Source organism: Gorilla gorilla, chromosome X, assembly GCF_029281585.2.
Source record: "Gorilla gorilla gorilla isolate KB3781 chromosome X, NHGRI_mGorGor1-v2.1_pri, whole genome shotgun sequence".
In the NCBI taxonomy this organism is placed as follows: domain Eukaryota; kingdom Metazoa; phylum Chordata; class Mammalia; order Primates; family Hominidae; genus Gorilla; species Gorilla gorilla.
This window is the reverse complement of record NC_073247.2, coordinates 128,925,211-128,953,111: the sequence shown is the minus strand read 5'-3', so window position 1 is coordinate 128,953,111 and position 27,901 is coordinate 128,925,211.

Here is a 27,901-nt window from a genome sequence, read left to right as displayed (position 1 = left end):
TGCTTGAACCTGGGAGGCAGAGGTTGCAGTGAGGCAAGACTGTGCCACTGCTCTCCAGCCTGAGCCACAGAGTGAGACTCCATGTCAAAAGAAAAAAAAAAGAAAACTACAGACTTAAAATCTTTATGAATACCCATACAAATATCCTTAATAAATAGAATTTAGCAGTATATAAGGAGGATTATACAGCATGACTAAATGTTGTTTATTCCAAGGATGAAAGGCTATATCAACTTTTTTTTTAATTTGCTGTAACATATCATATCAATAGATTGAAGAAGAAACATCACGTGATATCAATTAATGAAGAAAAAGTATTGAAAAAAATGATGTATTTTGATGATAAAATTCTCAGAAAGAGAGGAATACAAGGAAACTTCCTTAATTTGATAAAGAGCATTCTTAAAAATCTGCCTTTAACATTATACCTAAGATGGGACACAAGGCAAGGATATCTGTTTTCACTGCCCTTATTCAAAATACTGCTGGAAGCCAGTGTGGTGAAGCAAGAAAAGAAAGAAAAGGTATACAGTTTAGAGAGGAAAAAATAAAACTGTCCCCATTTTCAGATGACATGATTGTCTATGTAAAGCATCCCAAGGAATCTACCCCCAACCCCCACAAAACCTTCTAGAAGTAATAAGCAAGTTTAGCAAGGTTGCAGTATACAATAAACCGTATAAAACCAACTGTATTTCTATATACTAGTAATAAATACATAGACAACAAAATTGAAAATACACCATTTTCAGTCACCAAAAAAAGTGAATCATGGAACATACACCAAGGTTGACCACATGCTTGGCCATAAAGCAAGTCTCATTAAATTTTAAAAAAATCAAAATCATACCAACCATACTCTTGGACCACAGTGGAATAAAAATAAAAATAAATACCAAGAAGATCTCTCAAAACCACCCAATTGCATGGAAATTAAACAACTTGCTTTACTTTTGGGTAAGCAAAGAAATTAGGGGTGAAATAAAAAAAAACTTTGAAATAAATGAAATGAGAGACACAATATATCAGAATCTCTGGGAAGCAACAAAAGCAGTGTTAAGAGGAAAGTTTATAGCATTAAAAACTTACCTCAAAAAGTTAGAAAGATCTCAAATTAACAATCTAATATTACATCTGGAGGAACTAGAAAAACAAGAACAAACTGACTCCAAAGCTAGGAGAAGAAAAGAAATAACTAAAATCAGAGTGGAACTGAACAAAATTGAGAACAAAAAATCCATACAATCAGCAGAACCAAAAGTTTGTTATTTGAAAGGATAAACAAGATTGATAGACCACTAGCTAGATTAACAAAGAAAAATGTATATTTGCAAGCCACAAAAAATAGTTTTAGATGTGACAACTAAGTATAATGTAGTATCCTAGGTGGGATTCAGAACAGAAAAAGAGATTATGTAAAAACAATGGAAACCCAAAGTATGGAGTTTAGTTATAATAACGTATCACTATTGGTTCATTAATTATGATAGTGATACCCAACTGATGTCAGATGTTAATAATAAAATAAACTGAGTGTAAAGTACATCAAAACTCACTGTATCATCTTCACAACTTTTCTGTAAATCTAAAGCTATTCTAAAATTAAAAGTTCATTTAAAAATGTTGGATAAATTTAGAGTTAAATTGTAAACATTGTCACTATTTTTAGGGCTTAATTGCATGGTTTTCAGAGAATGGAAGATTTCTAAACATGATGTTTTTGATTAGAAGTGTGCTAATTAATGTTTCAATTAAAAAATGGCTGGTTTTCCCCCCCAAAGTCTGATTGTTCAGAGCCACAGAGACTAAAATAGACAAAGGGATAAAAGGGGAGCCTAAATACAGCTTTGATTCAGCTTAGGCATTTAGAATGCCCAACATGCAGTGCAGAATGTTATTTTCTCTGTTTATTTTAGAAAAGTGTAGAAATAAATTGTTCCCTTGAGGGACACTATGTATGTTGTATCAAAAACATAATTCTGAGGATTGTTTCAGTACATGTAGTCAACAGTTTTTAGGACTCTAAGTGATATTCTAGGAGGCAAAGGGGTATGTTTGGTGGAAATTACCCTGGAACTCAAGAAAGAACAGTAATATGGACTCATTTTCTCTTCTCAAGGTGTGTGTGGCAACCATTTGAAAAGGTACAAATTCCATTTAGAAAAACATCTTTCTCAACTTTCAGGGGTGGGCATTTCATGCATGATGTACTGCCTTTTGACAAATGTGAGGACTTCTCAAGGGAAGTGATGCAAATATTTTGAGTCATGTGATCAGGGTAGCCATTTAACTTCAACTTCATTCGATTTAGATTACTTAGGCAGTCTCTAATAGCACAGAATGAGAGGAGAAGCAAAGCAAAATGGGCTTCCCTCACTGGCTGCTAAAATATCCTTCAATGGGACTTCTCTGGCAAAGGCTTAATTTAAGTTCATAGTTACAATGATTTAGAGATAAGGTTGAGGAAAGAAAATCAAAGTGCACAGAAATCTCTTGAATCTGTTCAGTGTTCACATAGGCTGGGAATAACCCATTTGACCCAAAATTCTAGGCTATTCTTAATGTAAATCTGCTTTCATGTTATCTAGCTTAGGGTCTGGCTGCTTACTTAACATTGATAAGGGATTCCTTGAGCTACATAGCAATCAAAAGGTGGTATTTGGTCGGGCACAGTGGCTCACGCCTGTAATCCCCGCACTTTGGGAGGCCAAGGAGGGTGGATCACGAGGTCAGGAGTTTGAGACCAGCCTGGCCAATATGGTGAAAACCTGTCTCTACTAAAAATACAAAAGTTAGCTGGACGTGGTGGCGGGTGTCTGTAATCCCAGCTACTCAGGAGGCTGGGGCAGGAGAATGGTTTGAACCCAGGAGGTGGAGGTTGCAGTGAGCCCAGATCACGCCATTGTACTCCAGCCTGGGCGACAGGGCAAGACTCCATCTCAAAAAAAAAAAAAAAAAAAAAAAAAAAGGTGGGTATTTGTTGCCTGCTTTCTTCACATAGTTCCCATAGTAGTGGCGATAAGAGTGTGTTGGAAGAGAAGAGAGACTGCAAAGAAATATTTTTCTGAAATGTTCATCTCAAGAACTCTTTGTCCTCTTGGAGGAATCAGGTCTAGTACTAAGAAACTATAGTTCACATCCAAGAGAGTTTTTAAAAGATTGCTACACTAAACTGCAGAGATGGTTCGTATAGCATATTTAATGCTGCTATTGAATTTTACAGATCTTTAAAGACTACAGGTTGTTTTGGATTTTCTGTATTTCTGTAACTTCTGTAAATGCGTTAGCAAATTCCTGTTTATTTCTAAAAGGTGTGAGTGGGAGTGGGGAAAGAGGAAGGTCTTTATCTCCAACAGTTTCCGTTAGTGTATACCAAGTAATTTAATTTTTTCCACTGTTCTGCTTGCAATCTTTTCATTCCTACATTCGTTCTACATAATTAAAAATTATTCCTTACAAATCTGTCTAATGAGTAATGACTTTACCATCAAATCCCCAGACTCCCGCTGAGTTAAATTATAGAGAGGCAGTTAAATTTGCCTGAAAGGCAGTCGTAATAACTTTTGGAACCAGAGAAGTGAGACTGAGAAATGTAGTCCAGTATGATCTTTTAGACCCGTAGGAATTTCATGTGTGTATGCAGAAGTACACACATATCATGCAAGACAGGGCTAAGGCTGTCTAAATTAAGTGACTATGAGATATGCTAAGGGATTGTGTTATTGTTAATTAAGAAATGATCATTTTTATTCTGAAAATCCCATTTCTCCTGGTCAGATTATTATATAGGTATCCTATTTTTATGCTATATTTTTCTAAAAGCATTTATAAGCACTTTTGTAAAAAAAAAAAAAAAAAGGAAAGACAATACCATTTGAAATATACTAAGGGCACTTGGTATACCGTACCACTATTTTTCATTTCTGAAAGTAATTAGAGAAGATTTACAGTAGAGCCACCCTTACTAACTAGTAATAATAAATACACACAATATTTGGAACCCAACACATTGCATAATATTAGATTAATAGGCACTTTACTTAGTTAAGACATTATTTATATATGTGTATATATGTTTGTGTGTATTGTGTATACATACAGTTTACATAAAATAAAATGAACATATATAAGTATAAGTTCAAAGAGTTTTGAAAAATATGTACAATCATGTACTACATAACAATATTTCAGTCAATGATGGACTGAATAATATGAAGGTGATCCCATAATATTATAATGAGCTTAATCATTCCTATCACATAGTGACGTTGTAGCCATTGTAACGTCGTAGCATAATGCATTACTCATGTGATTGTGGTGATGCTGGTATAAATAAACCCATAGCTCTGCCAGCTGTACAAAAGTATAGCACATACAATTAGGTACCCTACATAACACTTGATAATGAGGATAAACAACTGTGTTACTGGTTAATGTATTTAGTCTACTTTTTATTATTATTTAAGAGTGCACTTCTTCTATTTAGAAAAAAAGGTAACTGTGAAACAACCTCAGGAAGGTCTTTCAGGAGGTATTCCAAATGAAGGCATTGTTATCATAGGCTCCACATGTGTTACTGTCCTTGAAGATTTTCCAGTAGAACAAGATGCGGAGGTGGAAGACAGTGATAATTGATGATTGTAACTATGGTAACTATGTGTAGACCTAGGCTAATATATGTGTTTATATCCTAGTCTTTAGTAACAAAGTTTAAAAAGTAAAAAAAGAAATAATAAAATATTGAAAGTAGAAAAAACTTCTAGAATAAGAATATAAAGCATTTTTTACAGCTTTACAATGTGTGTTTCAAGCTAAGTGTTGTTACCAAAGCATCAAAAAGTTAAATAAATTCATAAAGTAAAAAAGTTACAGCAAGATAAGGTTATTTTTGAAAAAATATTTTTAAATACATTTAATGCAGCCTAAGTGTATGGTGTTTATAAATTCTGCAGTAGTGTGCAGTAATGTCCTAGGCCATCACATTCCCTCACCACTCACTCACTGACATACCCAGAGCAACTTACAGTCCTGCAAGCTCCATTCATGGTAAGTGCCCTATATAGGCGTACTATTTTTATCTTTTATATAGTATTTTTACTATACCTTTTCTGCACTTAGATATGGTTAGATACACAAATACTTACCACTGTGTTACAATTGCCTACAGTATTCAGTACAGTAACCTGCTGTATAAGTTTGTAGCCGAGGAGCAAAAGGCTGTATCATAAAGCCTATGTGTGTAGAAGGCGATACCATCTAGGTTTGTATAAACCGTGATGTTTGCACCAAGACCAAATTGCCCAGTGACACACTTCTCAGAATGTATCTCTATCATTATGTATGGTGTGATTTTGTACCCATGGAACTGCCACCTTAATTAAAATACAGAACATTATCATCACCATAGAAAGCTTCATCCTACATCTCTGCAGCACTCATTCTCACCCCCACCCCAAATTAACTATAAATTACCTCTGCAAGTTCTAAATTTCATATAAATGGAATTATGCCGTATGCACTCACCTTTTTGTCAGTCTTCTTTTGCTCAGCATAAGGCTTTTGAAGTTCATCCAGGTTTTTGTGTGCATCAGCATTTGCATCCTATTTGTTATCGAATAGTATTCCATTGTACAAATATACTAGAATTTGTTTATTCATTCTTCTATTGATAGACATTAGAGTTGTTTACAGTTTTGTGGTATAATGAATAAAGCTACTATGTGCAGGTCTTTTTGTGGAGCTGGAAGGAAACATATACCATCTGTCTCCATTTTCCTTTTTTTCTATTTCTCTTGACTAAATACCTGGAAGTGGAATTGCTGCCTTCTATGTTAAATGTATGGTAAATTATCAGAAAATGACAAACTATTTTCCATAGTGTTTGTATACCAGCAATTTATATGACTTACAGTTGTATGAGACCCTTGCTAACACTTGGTGCTTTCAACTTTTTAAATTTTAGCCATTCTAGTGGGTATGAAGTGGTATATCATTGGGGATTTTTATTTATATTTCTCTAATTGAAGTGTTTGTTCTATTTAAATTTCTAAGAATATTGGTGCCAGGAATAATCCTAGGAAGCAGACACAGACACTAAAATTGTATTTCAGAACTGGGTTATTTGGCAGTCCAGCTAGCAATGAGTAATCCTAGCTATGGCAGCATGTGGAGTATGGATAGCCCTTAGTATGTTATGATGCAGTTATTAAAACTTTCATCAGTGGATGTGATACCAGTGGAAGGGTGGCCTGATGTTTGATGCAATATTTCTTTGGCACTTCAAAAGTATAAGTTTCATTTGAGTTTACCTTATACCTATCACTTGTTCACTTTGGGCTCTTCATGCCAAAAGATCATCAGGCAAGGAAAGGAGTTATCTACTGGCAGAGATAATTGACCCCAGTCATCAAGAAGACAGGTAGGGCTGCTATCACACAGTGGGAGCAGGGAGGAATATGTTGGATGCTCAGGGATAACTTGCTGGTCCCATATTCAGTTTTAATTGTAAATGGACAAGAACAGCAAATATAACATGAGAAGGACATGGTGAATAAAGGCTCAGTTCCCTTGAAGATAACAGTCTGGGTCACACCACCAAGCAAGCTTACTAGACTGGCAAAGGTGCTACCCATCGATGAGTGAAATATGGAATTGGTAACAGAAAAAGGGGCTGTTGATTGTCAGTTATAGCCTTAATATCAGTTGTAGCAGTGTAGATTTACCAGTATTCTGTCTTATCAATACTTCTATGTTTCACTGAAAAACAGAACCATCTAGATTGCTGAATAACTCTTCCTAGATGGGGAAAATATTTTAAAAAGCAAGAATGTATGACCTATACTTACATGATTTGGCTGGGTCCCCACCCAAATCTCACTCATCTTGAATTCCCACGTGTTGTAGGAGGAAACTGGTGGAAGGTGATTGAATCATGGGGGAAGGTTTTCCCATGCTGTTCTCATGATGGTAAGTGAGTCCTATGAGATGTGATGGTTATTATAAAAGGGAGTTTTCCTGCACAAGCTCTCTTTGCCTGCTGCCATCCACGTAAGATGTGACTTGCTCCTCCTTGCCTTCCGCCATGATTGTGAGGCTTCCCCAGACATGTGGAACTATAAGTCCAATTAAACCTCTTTCCTTTGTAAATTGCCCCGTCTTGGATATGTCTTTATCAGCGCATGAAAACGAAATAATACAGTAAATTGGTACCAAGAGTAGGGCACTGCTGAAAAGATACCTGAAAATGTGGAAGTAACTTTGGAACTGGGTAACAGGTAGAAGTTGGAACAGCTTGGAGGGCTCAGAAGACAGGAAAATGTGGGAAAGTTTGGAACTCCCTAGGGACTTGTTGAATGGCTTTGACTAAAAGCCTGATAGCGACATAGACAAGGTCCAGGCTGAGGTGATCTCAGATGGAGATGAGGGACATTGTTGGGAACTGGAGCAAAGGTGACTCTTGTTATGCTTTAGCAAAGAGACTGGCAGCATTTTGCCCCTGCCCTAGAGATTAGTGGAACTTTGAACTTGAGAAAGATGATTTAGGGTATCTGGCAGATGAAATTTCTAAGCAGGAAAGCATTCAAGAGGCCACTTGGGTGCTGTTAAAGGCATTCGGTTTTATAAGGGAGCAGACATAAAAGTTTGGAAAATTTGCAGCCTGAAAATGTGATAGAAAAGGAAAATCCATTTTCTGAGGAGAAATTCAAGCCAGCTCCAGAAATTTGCATAAGTGATGAGGAGCTGAATGTTAATCCTCAAGACAATGGGAAAAATGTCTCCAGGGCATGTCAGAGGTCTTCACGGCAGCCCCTCCCACTACAGGCCCAGAAGCCTACGAGAATATAGTTTTATAGGCCAGGCCTAGGGTCACCGTGCTGTGTGCCGTCTAGGGACTTGGCATCCTGCATCCCAGCCATTCCAGCTGTGACGAAACGGGCCAAGGTACAGCTCAGGCAATTGCTTCAGAGGGTGGAAGCCCCAAGACTTGGCAGCTTCCATGTGGTGTTGAGCCTGTGAGTGTGCAGAAGTCAAGAATTGGGGTTTGGGAACCTCTGCCTAGATTTCAGAGAATGTATGGAAATGCCTGGGTGTCCAGGCAAAAGTTTGCTGCTGTAATGAGTTAAGATATTGGGGGACTGTTGGGAAGGCATGATTGGTTTTGAAATGTGAGGAAATGAGATTTTGGAGGGGCCAGGGGAAGAATGATATAGTTTGGCTGTGTCTTCACCCATATCTCATTTTGAATTCCCATGTGTTGTGGGGGGGGACCTGGTGGGAGGTGATTGAATCATGAGGGCAGGTCTTTTCCATGCTGTTCTCGTGATAGTAAATGAGTCTCAGGAGATCTGATGGTTATTATAAGAGGGAGTTTTCCTGCACAAGCTCTCTTTGCCTGCTGCCATCCACATAAGATGTGACTTGCTCCTCCTTGCCTTCATGATTGAGAGGCTTCCCCAGCCACGTGGACCTGTAAGTCCAATTAAACCTCCTTACTTTGTAAAATGCTCAGTCTCGGGTATGTCTTTATCAGCAGCATGAAGACGAAGTAATACATATACAAAGGGTAATCTGTAGTGTTGGATAATCTGTAGATCCTTCCTCTATTTATCCGCCTCCCCCACAAGAACTTCCCTTGATCACAGAGAATGACCTGAATGTATGCCACCTCCAAGCTGTTGAATTACATCAAATGACTATTCAAAGATACAAAGGCATAGCTCCATTGCCTCAAGTAGGAACAACTCTAAAGGGTGATCACAAAAGGGTGATCACAGCTCCAGAGTTTTCCATAGGACCTGCTCAGGTATTGGTTGCAACTTCATTGTGGCCAGCTTTGCTGTCTACCTTCTTACTTTATTTCAGAACACTTGCCAAAAAACCTTTGCCTATAACTGTCTGTCTGAATCTTTTTCATGGGAACCAAAACTAAGGCTGTGTTTTAATTCTCTTCTCATGTTTGGCATACAATTCTAATTGGCGAATAATATTTTTTAGAGCTTTGAAGCCCTCACTCCTCTATTGCAGATATAAAGTCTCAAGCCAGTCCAGTTTTAATTTCTACATAGATGATTCATGTTTTCTCTGTAGAAGTGTTTAGGAGCTTCTTTTCATCAATGGCGCTTTGAAAATTCGAAAGGATGTATAATGATGTGAGTATTTTGTCATTAATTAAGATGATTTCTTACTAGGCTCATATAATTTCAGGATTCATGTCCTTATAGTGTGGGGAATTTTATTGTATTATTTATTTATTCCCTCACTTTTATTTTCTCTCACTTTTTTTCTGAAACATCTATTAGGTGGATATTGTAATTCTTATGTTGATTCTTTCTATATTTGTGGACACATTTTTACATCTTTGTTCTATAGTTTTGGAGATTTTTTCAATTTAATTCTCCTGTCTCTACAGAGGTTTTACTATTATTATTATTATTATTAGTAGTAGTAGTAGTAGTACTTTTTGAGAAGGAGTCTTGCTCTGTCCCCCAGGCTGGAGTGCAGTGGTGTGATCTCAGCTCACTGCAACCTCTGCCTCCCGGGTTCAAGTGATTGTCTTGCCTCAGCCTCCTGAGTAGCTGGGACTATAGGCACCTGCCAACATGCCCGGCTAATTTTTCTATTTTTGGTAGAGACGCAGTTTCACCATGTTGGCCAGGCTGGTCTCGAACTCCTGACTTCAAGTGATCTGCCTGCCTTGGCCTCCCAAAGTGCTGGGATTACAGGTGTGAGCCACTGCGCCCAGCCTTCTATAGGGGTTTTAATTTTGCAATCATAGTTTTCTCTCTGTAAAAGCTGTTTGTATGGTCTGATCATACCTGTGTGGTAGTATGATATTCTTGGTTAATGGTTACAATGTCAACTTTTTAAACTTGTATTATAGAAAGATTCAAATCCATATGAAATTAGAAAGAGTAATTGTCTTCACTCATTTGTGGTGCTATAGCAAAATACCTTAGATTGAGTAATTCATAAATAATGTAAATTTATTTTTCATGGTTCTGGAGGCTGGGAAATCCAAGATCAAGTTGCTAGCAGATTCAGTGTCTGGTCAGGGCTTGCTCTCTGCTTTCAAGATGACTTCTCTTGCTGCAATCTTACATAATGGAAGGAGTGAAAAAGGTGTAAACTCTGTGGTGTCCTCACATGGTAGAAGGATCAAAAAGCCAGGCAGCTGTCTGAAGCCTCTCTTGTAATGCTGTTAATCCCATTCATGAGGGTGGAGCTTTCATGACTTAATGGCTTCCCAAAAGGCCTCACCTCTTTGAACCACCACAATGAAGATTAAATTTTATCATGAATTCTAGAGGGACACAAATATTCAAACCATAACATTTTGCCTGTGGACCTCTAAAATTTATGGCTTTCTCATATACGAAATACATTCATTTCATCCCAATAGTACCCAAAGTCTTAAATTGTTTCAGTATGAACTCACAATTTCAAAGCCCAGAGTCTCATCCAAATATCACCTAAATCAAATATGGATGAGATTCAATGTATGTTTTATCCAGAGGCAAACTGCTTTTCACCTGTGACCCTGTGAAATCAAAATTTATGTGCTTCCAAAATACAATGGCATAACAGACATGTGATAGACATTCCCATTCCAAAAGAGAAAAATAGGCAAGAAAAAAGGAGTAATTGGTCCCAAGTGAGTCCAAAACCCAACAAGGAAAACAACATTAAATCTTGAAGTTTGAGAATAATCTTTGACTCCAGGCCCTCCTTTCTGGAAACAATGGGGTGGAGTTGGGCCCCCAAGCTCCTGGGAAGCCCCACTCCCATGGCTTTGGTGGCTGCATCCCATATATCAGCTCTCACATGTTGGAGTCACATGTCAACAGTTTTCCCAGGCTGAAGTTGCATGTTGATGGCTATACTGGTCTTAGGTCTTGGAGACGTCCATGCCCCTAAGGCTTCACTAGGCATTGTTACAGTCGGTGCTCTTTGTGGTGGTCCCAAACTCACAGCTCTGCTGGGTATTGCTTTACTGGGGACTCTCTGTGGAAGCCTTACCACATGGCTCTGCTAGGCATTGCTTTATTGGGATCCTCCATGACAGCCCTCCTTTCTGGCAGTTCTTTGCCTGGACCCCAAAGCTCTTTAAGGCATCCTTTGAAATCTAGGTGAAGGTAGCCATGTGTCCACAATGTGAGGAAAGTTTGCATCATGTGGACACCACCAAGATTTACTACTGGTGTTCTCTGGAGTGGCAGTCCAAGCCATACTTGTGCCTGTTTGAGCCACAGATAGAGTCACTGAGGAGCCATTGTACCAGAATGCATGGAGGAGAATCATGAGGTATGCCCCAAAACTTAGAATTCTGGGCCCTTGGTGGGAGTGGCAATCTTGAAGATATCTGCAATGCCTTTGGGGTCATCCTTCCATTGTCTTTATGAATAGAGTCTGGTTTCTTTCTCTCTATACTCTTGGTGTTCTTTCCTGAATACCCTTTTCTATTCTTTACATGGCCAGGTTGAGAATTTTTCAAATTTTTAAGTTCTGCTTTCCTTTTGATTATAAATTTCATCTGTAATTCATTTCTCCCTTTTCACATTTTACTGACAAGTGGTCAAAATAGGCCATGCCACATCCTCAACACTTTGCTGAGACATTTGTTCCACCAAATATTCTATTTCATTGCTCTTACATTTTCCTTCCACAAATTAATGGAATATGGACACAATGCAGCCAGATTCTTTGCCATTTTGTAGTAAGGATGGCCTTTCATCCAGTTTCTAGTAAAACATCTCTTATTTCCATCTAAAACATCATCAGAATGGCCTTACCATGCACATTTATACCAACATTCTCATCATGACCACTTAGATAATTTCTAGGAAGATGTAGGCTCTCTCCACAGCACTCCACTCCTAAATCCAAACAAATCACTCTTATACTTTGTTCACAGCAATCTAGGCTTTTTCTAGCAAGCATATCCAAACTCTTTCACCCTGTACCAATTACCAATTCCAAAGCCATGTCCGCATTTTTAGGTATTTCTCATGGCAAAACCGGATTTCTTTGTACCAATTTCTGTCTTCATCAGTTCATGCTGCTACAACAAAGTGCCTGAGACTGGACAATTCATAAAGAACAAAAATTTATTTCTCAGAATTTGGGTGGCTGAAAAATTGATGATTAAGGTTCTGAAATTCAGTGTCTGGTAAGGGCCTTCTTGCTGCTTCCTCACATGGTGGAAGGGCTGAATTCTGTGTCCTTACTTGGTGGATGTAGAAAGGGCAAAAAGGTTAGCTAGTTCCCTGAGCCCTTGTTTAAAAGCACCTAATCCCATTTGTTAGAGTAGACCTCTCATGATTTAATCACTTTCTAAAGACCCTACCTCTTAATATTGTTGCATTGGAGACTAAGTTTCAATATGAATTTTAGAGGAGATACAAACATTAAAACCATAGCAATGGTAAGCATATTTTCTGCAAGGACACTAAAAATACCCAATGAGGAAAGGAAAACCTCTACAATAAATGGTATTGGAAAAACTTAATATCCACATGTATTAAAATGAAGTTGTTTTCTTACACTGTTTGCTTACACTATATGGATGCTCTTCAACTTTTGATGGGGTTATGTCCCAATAAGCTCATCATAAGTTAAAATAGCATAAATTGAAAGTGTGATTTTGATGTAAGATATTTTCAACTTATGATGAGTTTATTCAGATATAACTCCATCATAAGCTGGGGAGCGCGGTGAATGTATATCACTTTCACACCATCATAAAGTAGAGAAATTATATGTCAAACCATTGTAAATTAGGGACCATCTATACACAATAAATCAACTCAAAATGGATTAAATATACATAAGATCTGAAACCATAAAATTCTTTGGAGAAAACATAAGGAAAAATGTTTTTAACATTGGTCTTGGCAATGATTTTTTGAATATGACACCAAAAGCACAAGCAACAAAAACAAAAATAAATAAGTTGAATTGCATAAAACTAAAAAGCTTCTGTGCAGCAAAGGAAACAATCAACAACAACAAAATACAACCTATATATTGAAAGAAAATATTTGCAAACCATATATCTAATAAGGAGTGAATCTAATATATAAGGAACTCATATGACTGAATAGCAAAAATCAAATTATCCAAGTGAAAAATGGGCAAACCATCTGAATAGAAATTTCTCCAAAGAAGACATACAAATAACCAATAGGTATATGAAAAGGTATATTATTAATTATCATTATTAATCATCACTAAAATGTAAATCAAAACCACAATGAGATATCACCTCATCCCTATTAGGATGGCTGTTATTTAAAAACAAAAGATAACAAGTGTTGGTGAAGATGTGAAGCAAAGTTGTACGCTGTTAGTGGGAATGTGAATTGGTATAACAATTATGGCAAACAATATGAATCTTTTAAAAAACATTAAAAATATAACAATACAATTTAGCAATCCCTTTTCTTGGTATATATTTAAATGAATTGAAGTCAGAATCTCAAAAAGATATCTGTACTATAGATATCTTTACTAAAGATATCTACACTATAGATATCTATATCTATAATGTACCATGTTTATTGCAGCATTATTAACAATAGCCAAGGTGTGGAAACAATCTAAATATCTATTGAAAGAACAATGGATAAATAAATTATAATATGTATGCACAATAGAATATTCTTCAGCCTCAAAAAAGAAAATCCTATCATTTGTGACAATATGAATGGACCTGGAAGAAACCGTATTAAGTAAGATAATCCAGACTCATAAATACAAATATTGTATGATCAATCAACCGTATAGGTAGAATCTAAAATAGCCAAACTTATAGAAGCAGAGAAGAGAATGGTGGTTTTCAGGGGCTGAAAGGAGGGGGAAATGGGAAGGTGACAGCAAAGGGTACAAAGTTTTACTTATGCAAGATAAATAAATTATTGAGATATACAGCATAATGACTATAGTAACCAATACTATATTATATACTTAAAATTACTGAAGTTACATTAAATGTTCTTACCAAAAATTTATCAATGACAGCTGTAATAGTAAAAGGGGTGGGAGGAAATGTTGGGAGGTGATGGATGTATTTATGGAATTGATGGTGGTGATGGTTTCACTGGTGTAGACTTATCCCCAAACTCATTGAGATGTATACACTAAATATGTGCAGCTTTTTATATGTCAATTATAGCTCAACAAAATGGATAAAAACCACAGTAATTTATATATCCTTAGTGAAATATAGCTAAAGACTCTTTTTATGTAGTAATCTTATTGTTAGTAATAATACTGATATTATGAAACTAGTATGCATGTATATAAAAAGCAAACGAGTAATTATATTACTATGGTAATGTAATTAGGAGTCTATGTTTTCAGTATAAGAGAACACAAATAGAAAATCAAAGAAATGAAGTAAAAACATGTAATCCTAGATTTTAACTGAAAAATACCTGTATGAACTCATGATATTTTATTGCTATTTCCTTAGCTCTGTCCACTAAAAAGTTCATCCAGTAGCGAGGAACAGGCTTAATGTCTACATCATTGTTCCTAATACTATTTTCCACTTTCAAGTACCAGAGATATTTAAATAAATAGATGATTCCAAGTTGGAAGCAAGAAATATATAAGATGGAAAGAAAGATTTCATAAATAAAAAACAAGAAAACTATCAAAAACAACTCAAATTATGTCAAAGCTCAAGAGCCCACTTGAATAGTCTCTCACTGACCAAAAATGGGACAATTTGTGCATGAAGAAAAATAACAACTACAATGGATTAAATTATACAACATAATTAAAATTATGAGTTCTTAATAACATTGAAAAATCATTAGTCACCTCTGAAGGATGTGATAGTACTAAATTAATATTTTGACTTTTGGTGAATGCCAGAATTTCAGAGCAAAGTAACCCAGCAATTAGTCTGTATTTATTGCAGAAACTGGTTCTTATTGTAACCAATTATTGATGAAGGACTGTTTCTCTCTAGAGAAGTCTTTTAAAAATTATTAAGAAGTAATAGATTAAGAACATCCCCACTTTGTACCCCTAATAATATAAACGGATCTAACCTTTATTGATCTAGTGAAACAAACTATGTAAGAAAACAAAAAGTGTGAGACGATTAGAGAAAATTGAACACCAGATTTTTGATATTAAGAAATTATTGTTAGCATTTAGGTGTAACAATTATGTTTAATGATATGAAAATTATAGATGAAATTATATGCTGCTGAAATTTACATAAAAATAATTTAGAAGAAAAGTGAGTACATTTATAGATGAAACAACATAGGTCATACATTGATAATATTAAAGCTGAATGATAAGTAAATGAAGGTATGCTGCTGTATTATTACTATGGTTTGAATATTTGTTTTCCTCCAAAATGTATGTTGAAACTTAATCTTCACTGTATTAAAAGATGGGGCCTTTGGAAAGTGATTAAGTCATGAGGGCTTCACCCTTGTGAATGGGATCAATGCCCTCATAACAGAGGCTTCAGAGAGCTGCCTGTCTTTTAAATCCTTCCACCATGTGAGGACACAGAGTTTATCCCTTTTTCACTTCTTCCACTATGTAAGATTGCAGCAAGGGGAGTCATCTTGAAAGCAGAGAGCAAGCCCTGACCAGACACCGAATCTGTTGGCAACTTGATCTTGGACATCCCGGCCTGCAGAACCATGAGAAATAAATTTCTATTATCTATGAATTACATAGTCTAAGGTCTTTTGTTATGGTAGCATGAATGGACAAAGCAGAAATTGGTACAGGGAGGAGATTGTTGCTGTAACAAATACCTGAAAATGTGGAAGTGGCTTTGGAACTGTGTAAAGAGCTACTCTGGTGAGGGATCAGAAAAAGAGGAGAGCTGTTGAAAAAGCCTCACTGCGCAGGTTGCAGAGAGCCAAGATCGTGCCACTGCACTCCAGCCTGGGGGACAGAGCGAGACACTGTCTCAAAAAAAAAAAAAAAAAAAAAAAAAAAAGTCTCACATTTCGTAGAGATTCTCGATTTTCTCAGTGTTCATAAACAGAATGTTGGTAAAAATGTGGATAGGAAAGACCATTCTGATGAGGTCTCAAATAGAAATGAATATCTTAATGGAACCTGGGAGTGACATAAGCAAGATGGTGGAATAGGAGTTTCCAGCTCTCATCCGTTGACATAAACAAAGATTTTGGCAATCACTCATGGATGAGAATAGTTTTTTGGGGAGCACTGGAGTCAAGCTTAGCTTCCAGAGCCATGGAGGTGCAAAATATCTGAGAATGGATGCATTGAAGAGGGTAAAAAGAGCAGTTTCACTTTGCTGATATCGCCCTTCCTCAAAGGTAACACGGCTTGGTGCTGAGAGAGGACCTCTGGGCCCACATTTCTCCACGGAGGAACGTGAGAGCAAAGTGATGATCACCTTCCCCAACCTTGCAAGACACTGCCCAGGAGGACCACTTCTGTCTTGTCCCACACCAAACATGGAGGAGATTGGCACAACTGACTTCTCTGGGGACAGCTATGAATAAGAAAAAGGAGAGGGGGCACACAGCAACAGTTGTGTGATTCTGCACAGCTGGCCACAGATCTTGCTATCTGGCTTGTGGACTCCACAAAGAGGCTTACCCATGAACTTTGCAAGACAACTCGTAGGAGGACTCCTGAAACTGGCTACACATGCTCCCAGCACCCTGTGTGCCTCCCTATACATCCCTAAACACAGACCATGTGAGCTCCCATAGCCAACACACTGATGTCCACAGCAGCTGTAGCTCTTATCCAAATATTTAAATTCTGCTTTCCTTTTGATTGTAAATCGCAACTTCAGTTTATTTCTCTCTTCTCACATTTTACTGTCAAGAGAAGCCATGCCATACTCTGAACACTTCGCTTAGACGTTTCTTCCACCAAATATTCTATTTTGTTGCTCTTAAATTCTGCCATCCAGAAAACACTAGAACATGAAAATCCGCCAAGTCCTTTGCCATTTTATAAAAAGGATGATGTTTCCTCCAGTTTTCATTACGTCAAAGGATGGGAGCTGGAACTTCCTATTCTACCATCTTGCTGATGTCACTCTTTCTCAATTGTGTTTTAAAGTCAAATGGAATAACTTATCTTTATGTGGTATCTTAGTCATTTCATGTTGTTGCAATAACAAAGTACCATAGAATGGGTAATTTTAAACAACAGAAGTTATTTCTCATAGTTGGGGATGCTAGTGCAAAAACCTTTCATATTCTTCTAACCTTTGCATTTTAGTGGTAGAAGTGAGCTGTACTATCATCTCCTGGAACAGCACTGCCCAACTGAACTCTCTGTGATGATGGACATAAATAGCATTGTCTAAAACAGTAGCCACTAGGCATAGGTGGCTATTGAGCACTTGAGCTGTGGCAAGTACAACTGAGATGTTTAATTTTATTTAATTTACATCAATTTAAATTTGTTTGTATAGTCAAGTGAAGCTTGTGGCTAACATATTGGACAGCACAGTTCTGTCATGCCTCTAAGGGTAATAATATTTTGCTTGTTTTTAATAATTATATTCTGTCACCTAAAATATCTCATTTCTTTTGTATCATCTTTTTGTTTACATTTTTCTTTCTATTTTGTTCTGCTGAAATTTCCTATGTGCCTGATTATCTTTCTTGTTCCCATTGCAAACAGAACAGCTGAATAGGTGGTAAGGGTTTACTTCAGTTACTGTGAAGTAGAGCTACTTTTCCTGATTGGTCTTTCTCTTCAGTGAAGAATATCTCTGGTGTATCTGTATGGGATGGAGCGCGACAAATCAAATGTCAGGCTTGCTTTAGAGAGAGCAGGCAGGAAACAGCTGTGCAAGTGTCAAATAAAGAAGGCTTTATTGGAAAGGAATTGTTCTCAACCTAAGGTTCCTGGATCAGGAGCATTAATGTCACCTGGCCCTCATCTTCAGAGTTTTGATTCATTATATTTTTCTTTTTTGATACATAATATTTTACATATGTATGGTATTCACAGGATATTTTGTTGCAAGCATAGAATGGATAATGATCAAGTCAGGATATTTAGGGGTATCTATCATTTTGAGTATTTATCATTTTTATGTGTTGGGAGTATTTTAAGTTCTCTCTTCAAGCTATTTTGAAATATCCAATACATTGTTGCTAAATATAGTCAGTATGCTATTGAAGACTAAAACGTGTGCGTTCTAACTGTATGTTTGTACTCACTGACCAGTCTCTCTTCAGAGATGGGGCCCAAGAATTTGCTCTTCTCACAAGTTCTCAGGTGGAGTCCATCAATCTCTATTTTGAGATGATTCCAGTGCATACTAAAGTTTTAGAATTCCTGTTTTAAGGTTTTGACTTCTATACCAGAAGCCTTAGCTTTCCCTAAACATTTCCTTCTGATTTTACCTGAGAGAAAATGTTGGCGGTACACAGTCTGCATAGAGCCAAAAGCCTCTCCAGATCCGTAAGTTAGTTTTCATCTTCTCTGAAGCCCACTTGAAAACATTCTCTAGCCCGGGGACTTTCTCCACTTGTTTCATCCTTCATTCTTCAACTTGCTCCCATCACCTATTCCACTTTAGTATTTTGAAAAATTTAAAGAATACAGAGAACTACTTAGAATAATGTGTCAAACACTTGTACACTGACAACTGAGAATTAGCAAATATTTACATTCTGTTTCCTCACTTTACATATTTTCACCTGGAAGAATTAAGTTATTATACATAAAATGTTGCTCTTCTAAATAGACTCTATCCACTTTCAGAGGCAATCACCCAAACACCATCATGAGTTTGGTATATATCCTTATAGTCTATGTTTCCATAATTATCTATATATACACATATATACATATACATATGTGTGTATATAATGAATCCATGAATTTTGTGTTTAATATTGTTTAAATGCTATGTTACTGTACATGTCATGCTGTGAACTTGTGAATCAAAATTATAAAATTTTGTTCCTAAATTTTATTCATGTAGTAAATACCTCTTGTTCATTTATTTTAACTGTTTTCTGCTTTGTTTTGTTTTGGAAAACAGATTTCTACCCACCACTCTGCTTAAGGACAGAATAGAGTACAAAATATGTATCTTCTGCTCCTAATGCATATGTGTATGTTTCTTCAGAGTTTATTACTGGGTGTAAAATTACCAAGTTTGGTATATGCATTTTTCCATATCAATATGTACTACCAAAATACTCTCCAAACTGTATATGAGACTTAGGGGAAAAGTTTGGATTGAAACATAAAATATAGAGTAAAATTTATAAATTGTAAGTATATGGCTCAAATAATTTTTTAATAAACAGAATACAACTCTGAAATTATCACCAAAATCAAGACATTAAACATTACCAGAAACAATAAAGCCTTTCCCATGTCCCCTCCTGATCATTGCCCCACAAATCCGCTACTACGCTGATTTCTAATAACCTTGAGTTTTTTCTCTGTTTGGAACTTTATAAATTGGAATCATATGCATAAGCACACTTATTATTCTGGCATCATTCACTCAGAATTATGTGATGAAAATAATTCATGTTGTTTGTAGCACAAGTTGTTCTTTATCATTTCTCTAAGGTATTTTAAATTTTTTATGGATACATATTTGTACATATTTATGGCATACATATGATATATTGATACAAGCATACAGTGTGTAATGACCAAATCTGGGTAATTGTTTGACTATACAACCATCTATCAAATTTTATAGTCTTTTGAAAGAACAAAATTATGGCTGTGGTTATTTTTGCTGTTGAATTTTTTATTGATATTTGCTTATTCTCTGTGTTTATTTTTCTAACTTCCTGAAATTATTGCAGACTCTATTTTTCACCTACTTGTGTTCTACTATATATCTTTAAGGCTATAATTTTTGTAAGCACAGCTTTACCTTTTGTCACAGTTAAAAAGCTAAGTTGACAAAAATAAATTATATATATATATTTATTATGTACTACATGTAGTTTTGAAATATGTATACATTGTTAAATGGATAAATTTAGGTATTAACATATATGTTACCTCATATGCTTATCATTTTTGCGAGTGGTGAGAACACTTAAAATCTGCTCTCTTAGTGATTTTCAAGAACACAATACATCTTTACTAACTGTAGTCATCATGTTCTACAATAGATCTTTTGAACTTATTCCTCCTAACTAAAATTTTGTGTCCTTTGATTGACATCTCCCAGCCCCCTATTTTCCTTTTACCCCTGGTGACCATCATTCTAGTCTCTAATTTTATGAGTTTAATGTTTTTAGATTCTACATATAAGTGAGATTATGCAGTATTTGTCTTTTTGTGCCTGGCTTATCTCACGTAACATAATGTCCTCCAGGTTCATCCATATCGTTGTAAATTACAGGTTGTTTTTCTTTTTAAAAGCTGGATAGTATTCCTTTGTGTATATATACCACATTTTCTTAATCCATACATGTTAATTGACACCTAGGTTGATTCCATAACTTGGCTATTGTGAACAGTACTGCATGAACATGGCTCGGCAGATATCTCTTCATCAGACTGATTGCAATTTCTTTGAATATAAAACCAGTAGTGGGACTGCTGGATCATAGTTTATTTTTAATTTTTTGAGGAACTTCCATATTGTTTTCCATAATGGCTGTTCTAATTTACATTTCCACCAACAATGTGCAAGGGTTCCATTTTTTCCACATCCTCACCAAAACTTAGATATTTTTTTCTTTTTGATGGTAGCCATTTTACCAGTTGTGTGGTGATATCAATTGGGTTTTAAATTTGCATTTCTCTAAAAGATAGTGATATTAAGCATCTTTAATATACCTATTGGCCACTTGTATAATTTTAAAATGTCTACTCAGTGTTTTGCTCATATTATAATTGTGTTACTGCTTTTCTTACTATTATGTTGTTTGAGTTGCCTGTGTATTTTAGATTTTTTTTTTATTTTTTATTTTTATATTTTTTTGAGACAGAGTCTCACTCTGTCACCAGACTGGAGTGCAGTGGTGCAATCTCGGCTCACTACAACCTCTGCCTCCAGGGTTCAAGCAATTCTCCTGCCTCAGCCTCCCAAGTAGCTGAGTCTATAGGCACATGCCACCACGCCTGGCTAATTTTTGTATTTTTAGTAGAGACAGGGTTTCACCATGTTGGCCAGGATGGTCTCCATCTCTTGACCTCGTGATCTGCCTGCCTCGGCCTCCCAAAGTGCTGGGATTACAGGCGTGAGCCACCGCACCTGGCCTATCTTAGATATTAACCCCTCATCAGATATATGTTTTACAAATATTTTTGACTATTTCCTACGTCATCTCTTTATTCTGTTGATTATTTCATTGCTGTGCAGAAGCTTTATAGAAAATCGTCTCCCTATTTTTTGCTTTTGTTGACTGTGCTTTTGGGGTCCTATAAAAAAATTAATTGCCCAGACCAATGTCATGGAGCTTTTCTCCTATGTTTTCTTCTAGTAGTTTTGGAGTTTCAGATAATACTCTATAGTCTTTAACACATTTTTAGTTGATTTTTGCATATCATGTAAGATAAGGGTCTAATTTCATTATTCTGCATGTGAATATTCAGTTGTTTCAATATCATTAGTTGAAAAGACTGTTTTGTCCCCATTGTATGTTCCTAGCACTTTTGTTGAAAATTAATTGACAATAAATTCATGGATTTATTTCTGGGCTCTCTGTTCTGTCACATTGGTCTATGTGTCTCTTTTTATGCCTGTACTATGCTGTTTTAATTGCAATAGCTTTGTGATAGATTTTAAAGTCAGGTTTTCTGATGCTTCCAACTTTATTATTTTTGCTCAGGATTGCTATGGCTACTCAGTCTAAAGTGGTTATTCTATATGAGTTTTAAAATTTTTTTTTATATTTCTGTAAAAAATGTCATTGGAATTTTGAAAGAGATTGCATTGAATCTGTAGATTGCTTTGAGTAGTCTCAACATTTTAACAATCTAAATTCTTTAAATCCAAAGACATGTTATATCTTTCATTTTACATATACCTTCAATTACTTTCATGAGTGTTTTATGATTTTCATAATGTACAGGACTTTCCCCTTTCTGGATAAATTTATTTCTAAGAATTTATATTTTGTAGTTATTCTAATGGGATTGCTTTCTTGATTCCTTTTACAGACAGTTCTTTGTTAGTGTATGTAAATGCTAATGATTACCATACGCTGATTTTGTATCCTGCAACTTTACTGAATTTATTAGTTCCAACAGTTTTGTGGTAGAGTCTTCAGAGTTTTCTGTATAAAACATCATATAATTTGCTGACAGAGACAATTTAACTTTTCTCTTTCCTATTTGGCTGCTTTTTATTCATTATTCTCTTGCCTGACTACTCTGTCTAGTACTTCCAGTATTATGTTGAATAGAAGTGGCAAGAGCAGACATCATTGTCTTATTTCTGAAGTTAGATAAAAAGCTTTCAACTTTTTACAGTTGAGTATGATGTTAGCTGTGGGTTTGCTGTATATGGCCCTTAGTGTATTTATGTACACTCTTCTGTGAAAGGAAAATAAGTCCTGGGGCCTCAAAATCACAAAGCTAAAGGGAAAAGTCAAGCTGGGAACTTAGGGCAAAGCTGCGTCCCATTCTTTTCAAAGTCACCCTTCTTTTCACTGAGATAAATGCATATCTGATTGCCTCCTTTGGAGAGGTTAATCAGAAGCCCAAAAGAATGCAACCATTTGTCTCTTAATCTACCTATGACCTGGAAGTTCCCTCTACTTCAAGTTGTGCCACCTTTGCCTTGAGTCATCCGACCTTTCTAGGAGGAACCAATGTTCATCTTACATACATTGATTCATGTTACATGTCTCCTTCAAATGTATAAAACCAAACTGTGCTCTGACCATCTTGAGCACATGTTGTCAGGACCTCCTGAGGCTGTGTCACAAGCGCGTGTCCTCAAATGTGGCAAAAACCTTTCTAAATTAACTGAGACCTGTCTCAGACATTTGAGGTTCACACTTCTTTACCTTATTTGTCAAGAGTTTGTATCATGCAAAGATGTTGAATTTTGTCAAATGCTTTTGCTGCATCTCTTAAGATGATCATATGGTTCTTGTCGTCTGTTAATGAAGTGTATCACATTTATAGATTTGCTATGTTGAATCACCCTGAATCTCTGGCATATATCCAACTTGATCATAGTGCATGATCATTTTAATATGGTGTTGAACTTTTTCAAGGCATTATTTTTTTTCTTGTTCAATTATTTAAGTTCCTTATAGATTCTACAGATTAGACATTTGTTGGATGTATAATTTACTAAAATTTTATCTCACTCTGTAGGTTGTCTGTTTACTCTGTTGATAGTTCATTTTGCTCTGCAGAAGCTCTTTAGTTTAATTAGGTCCCACTTGTCAATTTTTGTTTTTGTTGCAATTGCGTTTGAAGAATTATTTATAAATTATTTCCCAAAGCTGATATCCAGAATGATGTTTCCTTTTTTTTTCCCTAAGATTCTTATAGTTTGAGGTCTTAAGTTTAAATCTTTAATTCATCTTGAATTAATTTTTGTTTATGATAAGAAGTAGGGATCCAGTTTTATTATTCTGCATATTACTAGCCAGCTATCCAAGCACCATTTATTGAAAAGGAAGCCCTTTCTCTATTGCATATTTTTGTTGACTTTGTGGAAGATTAGGTGGCTGTAAGTGTATGGCTGTATTTTTGGTTTCTATATTCTGTTCTACTGGAGTACATATCTGTTTGAGTCCATATGAATGTTATAATAGTTTTTCTCTGATTCAGTGAAAAATATCATTGGTGTTTTGATAGGAATAGCATCAAATCTGTAGATTCCTTTGGGCAGTATGGCCATTTTAATAATATTGATTCTTTCAATCCGTGAACATGGAATGTTTCTCATTTTTCGTGTCGTCTATGATTTCTTTCAGCAGTGTTTTGTAGCTCTTCTGTAGAGATCTTTCACCTCCTTGGTTAGATGTATTCCTAGGCATTTAATTTTTTGTGACTATGGTAAATGGGATTCTGTTGTTGATATGGCTATCAGGTTGAATGTTATTGGTGTATAAAAATGCTACTGACTTTTGTATATTGATTTTCTATCCTGAAACTTTATTGAAGTCATTTATTTGTTCCAGGAGCCTTTGGTGGTGTCTTTGGGGTTTTCTAGGTATAGAATCATATAATCCGCAAAGAGAGGTAGTTTTACTTCTTTTGCTATGTGGATGGATTTTATTTCTTTCTCTTTCCTGACTCCTCTGGTTAGGATTTCCAGTACTATGTTGAATAGAATTGGTGAGAGTGGGCATCTTTGTCTTGTTTGAGTTCGCAAAGGGAATGCTTCCAGGTTTTGCTTTTTCTGTATGATGTGGATGTGTGTTTGTCATAGATGACACTCATTATTTTGAGGTATATTCCTTCAGTGCCTAGTTTGCTGAGGGTTCTTATCATGAAGGGATGTTGGATTTTATTGAAAGGTCGTTTCATGTCTATTGAGATCACCATGTATTCTTGAAATTCTTTTTATGTGGTGAATCACATTTATTAATTTTCATATATTGAACTAACCTTGCAGTCCAAGAATGAAACCTACTGGATCTTAGTCAATTCGCTTTTTGATGTGAAGCCGGATTCATTTTGCTAGTATTTTGGAGAATTTTGGCATCTGTATTCATCAGGAATTTTGGACTTTGGTTTTCATTCTCCATTGTATCTTTGTGAGATTTTGATGTCAGAGTGATGCTGGCTTATAGTTCCTCCACTTTGATTTTTTGGAATAGTGTCAACAAAATTGGTACCTTTCTTGTATGTCTGGTAAAATTTGGCTGTGAATCCATCTGCTTTGTGGCTTTTTGTTTGTTAGGTTATTTATTATTGATTCAATTTGCAAACTTTATATTGATCTGTTCAGGGTTTCAATTTCTTCCTGATTCTATCTTGGCAAGTTGTGTGTTTCTCAAATTTATTGCCTCTAGAATTTATAGTTTCTGCACATAGAAGTGTTCCAAATAGTCTCAGGAACTTCTTTATTTTTTTTCGATTGATTGAAATGTCACCTTTGTTATTTCTGATTGTTTTTATTTGGATCTTCTCTTTTTTCCTTGTAAATCTAGCTAGACGTCTCTCAATCTTGGTTATCCTTTTAAGGCACCAACTTTTGGTTTCATTGATTCTTTGTATGGATTTTTGGGTCTCAATTTCAGTTTCACTCTGATTTTAGTGATGTGTTTTCTTCTGGTAGCTTTGAGTTAAGCTTGTTCTGTTTTTCTAGTTCTTCTAGTTGTGGTGTTAGGTCATTAATTTGATATCTGACTTTTTGTGTTAGGCATTTAGAGCTATAAACTATCCTCAACACTGCTTTTGCTACACTGAGATTTTGTTATGTTGTGTTTCTAATTTCATTTATTTCAAATATTTTTTTAAATGTCTGCCTTATTTTTTTTTTTTTTTGTTAATCCCTAAGTCATTCAGGAGCAAGTTGATAACGTTTATGCAATTTTGTGGTTTTGAAAGATCTTCTTGGCATTAATTTCTATTTTGTTGTTGAAAGTGGAGAATTGAAGTTCCCTTCTATTATTGTATTTCTGTGTATTTTTGGTTCAGAACTGTTAATATTTGCTTTATGTATTAAGATTCTCTGATGTTGAGTGCATGCATATTTACAGTTGTTAAATGCTCTTGTAGAATTAACTTCTTTATTATTATATAAAAATATTCTGTTTCTTGTGACAACTTTTGACTTAGTCTATTTTGTCTGATGTAATTATAGCCCGCCCTGCTCTCTTTTCTTTGCATTTGCATAAAATATCTTTTTTCATCCCTTCACTTTCAGCATATGTGTGTCTTTAAAGCTACAGTGAGTCTCTTGTCAAGAATATTTACAGTCATGTGTAGCTTAATGATAGGAACGTGTTTTGAGAAATATGTCATTAAATGAATTCATAATTGTGTGAACATCATAGAGCATACTTACATAAACTCAGATGGTACAGCCTACTAAATTCCTAGGATTTATGGTATAATCATTACCCCTAGGCTACAAACATGTACAACATGTTACTGTATTGAATACTGTAGGCAATTGTAACACATTGGCAAGTATTTGTGTATCTAAACAAATTTATATATCATAAAGGTATAGTAAAATATGATATTATTATCTTATGAAACCATCATTGTATATGCAGTCTGTCATTGACCAAAATGTCATTTGTGACTCATGACTGTAGTTGGATCTTGTATGTTTACTCATTCAGTAACTCTTTGTCTTTTGATTGGAACTTTTAGTCAGTTTACACTGAAAGTAACTTGATTGAGTAGGACTTACTATTGCCATTTTATTAATTGTTTTCTGACAGTTTTGTAGTTTCTTTTTTCGTCTTTTGTTCTCTTTTTTTTAAATATTTGATAATTTTTTGTAGTAGTATGCTTTCATTTCTTTTTTTATTTCTTGAATGTATCCTCCATAGATTTCATTTTTGTGATATTCATGGGGCTTACAGAAAATATATCATAGTTATAGCTGATTTTAAGCTATAGGAACATAATTTAGATAACATCCAAAAATTTATATTTCTATGTTCCCTCCTTACAATATATGTTACTGATGTCACAATTTCCATGTTTTTATATTATGTATTCATTACAGTATTATTGTAGCTATAGTTATTTTTAATACTTTATTAATTTTTATGTAAGAGTTAAAAGAGATTTATGCACTACCATTTAAGCTTTAGAGTAGTCTGAATTTCACTATATATATATATTTTTTCACTGAGTGCTAAGAAATCCACTGGTAGTCTTAAATTCATTCTCTTGTGTGTGATGAGTTGCTTTTCACTTGCTGCTTTCAAAGTTCTCTTTGACTTTTGACCATTTAATTGTATTGTGTCTCACTGGAGATATCTTAATGGTTAACCCATTTGGAGTTTTTTGAGATTTACGTATCTAGATGTTCATTTACCTCCCTATACTTAGGAAGTTTCTGTCATTATTTATTTAAGTAATATATTTGTTCCTTTTTCTTTCTTTACTCCTATGAGACTTCTATGATGCAAATATTGGTTTCCTTGATTGTGTGCCACAAATGCTGTAGCTTTTCTTCGCTCTTTTTCATTCTTTTTTCTTTTTGTTCCTGTGATTGGGTAATTTTGAATGACCTTTCTTCAAGCTTGCTGATTCTTTCTTCTGCTTGGTTAAGTCTACTTTTCAGCTCTGTAAGGAATGTTTTTTTCAGTCATTGTATTCAGTTCTAAAATTTTTCTTTGTTCTTTTAAAGTAGTTTCCATCTCTTTGACAAATTGCTATTTTACTCATTTTGTACATGTATTTCCTTTCTGATCATTTGAAGAAGTAGACGACACTTCCAGTCTTTACAGACTAGCTTTGGCAGGGAAAGATGTTCTCAATATGTCTGTCCTGAGATTCTGAGTGGTTTGGCTGATGGAGTCTGCAGGTGGGCTTGCTGCTAGAGTCCTCAGGTGGGCAAGACTTGTGCTTTGGTCAATCAGCAGGCAGGCCTGGCATGTGGATCTGCAGGGGTTGTCTTCTGTCTGGATATGTGGGGACAGGCCTGGAGTCTGGGTCTACAAGTGCTGGCCCAGATTTTGTGTCTGAAAGGGCTTGGGGTTTACGAGTGGGCCTGGAACCTGGGTACATGAGGCTAGGCCTGGTGCCTGCATCTATGGGTGAAGAGCTGGTGTCTGGGACATGGGAACTTGTTTGGAGCCTTGGTCTATGGGGTTGGGCCTAGATGCTGGATCCATGGGTGCCAGCCTGGCTCAGGGACAGACCGAGTCCTGAGTCCATGGGTGCTAGCCTGAATCTTGGGGCCACTGGGATTGGCATGGAACCTGGATCATGGAAGCCAGCATGGTGCCTGAGTCCACATGGGGAAGCCTGGTGCCTGGGTCTGTGGGGACCAATCTGGTGT